We start from the raw sequence: 1570 nt of genomic DNA on the forward strand, positions 1-1570 counted from the left end.
CTTATTTGCCCAATAAACTAGCACATACTACAGATTGCGTCTCTTAGCAGAAAGAAAATTGCTCGCACAGTCTTACGGGCAAGGACACTATTGATGATTTTCTAATCTCTGTAAAAAAATGTGGACATGAATAAAAAGGAACGGTTCAAGTAATATGAACGAGAACTCAACACATTATTGTGTAACAGTCTGCTAGTGCAAGACATTATTCGATCGATAGCACGAACCACACCAAACCATACATGCTGCTTATTTATCTTATTTATTTCTGTTTTGGCAGGCACGTGTTTCAAGGGTAGACTTCAATGATGGACCGATATCCAAGCATCGGAGTGATCTTGTAGTCCTTGAAGCCGGCCTCAAAGAAGATCTTCCTCCACTGATGCTCGTCTCGATCCGTCCCGTCAACGCGCATCATGAAGACATCATATAGAACCTGCATCTCCCTAAGAAGAACTTCGTCCCGCGACACCCCGGAGCCTATCACGACGTCGATGATTATCACCTTCCCCCCGGCGCTTCTACCGGCTGTTAGGGCATCTCCAGCCGTTGGCCCCCCAGGGGGCGTCTAAAAGCGCCGTCTGGGGGTGAGCCGGCGCAAAAAATGGCCCTGGGGCGATTCGGTCCCCAGCCGTCGGCCCCCAGGCGCCGCCCCAAGACGCGTACTAAAAAAAAAGAACGGCCGTTCGGCGAAGTTATGATAGAAAGTAGTTAAATTTCGGCTAAACATGGCAAATTTCGGCGAAATTCACGCATTTTCATTACATTAACCTAATCTAAAAAAGAAAGGGGCTGAAGTCGTCGCCGCCATCGTCGTCGTCGGCCTTCTCCTCCTTGACGCGGGCGCCCCTGCTGGACCCGGCGTCGCCATGGCGGGCTGGCGGCGGCACGTCGTCGTCGTCGTCGTCGCTGTCGCGTAGGACGACGACCCCGTCTTCATCGCGGCCGCGTCGGCGTTCCTCGAAGCGGCGCAGGGCGGCGCGCTGGCGCTCCTTCACCTTCTCCCGGCGCGCCTTCTCCATCGCAATGGAGTCTTGGCGCGCCCATTCTAGGGCCGCGTCGTCGTCGTCGAACTCCGCCTTCACCGGCGCCAAGGAGGAGGCGCGCCGGCCGCCCACGTTGATGACGATGCCGGCACTGCGAGTGCGCTGGCCGAGCGGCGACTCCGCCGCGGGCTCGGCCTTGACGCCGAGCAGGGCCGGAGTGCCGGAGGAGTGCGATGAGGATCGGGAGGAGGAAGAGGAGGAGGAGGACCCGAACCTCCTTGGCGCCCATGGCCCGACGCGTCGGTGCTGCGCCGGGGGTTACGCCAACGGCGGATCGTTGCCGCCCTCGATGTACGTGAGCACGCCCTCGAGTGTGCGGCCGGGGACGCCCCACCAGAGGTGGCGCCCCCTCGCTGTTCTGCCGGCCGCCGACCACCGGCGCGCCGTTGATGGACGCCAATCGCTGGTGCTGGCGGCGCTCGAAATACGCCGCCCAGGCCGCGTGGTTGTCGGCGGCGTACTGGGGGAGGGAGAGTTGGGCGTCGGTGAGGGACGCGCGCACGATCTCGACCTCCTCGGCGAAG

At 59.7% G+C, this 1570-nt stretch overlaps 1 pseudogene; it reads right to left on the minus strand.

Annotated features, from left to right (window-relative positions):
- Positions 1–289: 289 nt before the first annotated feature.
- LOC123042708 (acetylserotonin O-methyltransferase 1-like) overlaps positions 290–1570 on the minus strand; it is a 2905-nt pseudogene continuing 1624 nt past the window's right edge.

This window comes from Triticum aestivum, chromosome 2B (assembly GCF_018294505.1).
Source record: "Triticum aestivum cultivar Chinese Spring chromosome 2B, IWGSC CS RefSeq v2.1, whole genome shotgun sequence".
Lineage (NCBI taxonomy): Eukaryota > Viridiplantae > Streptophyta > Magnoliopsida > Poales > Poaceae > Triticum > Triticum aestivum.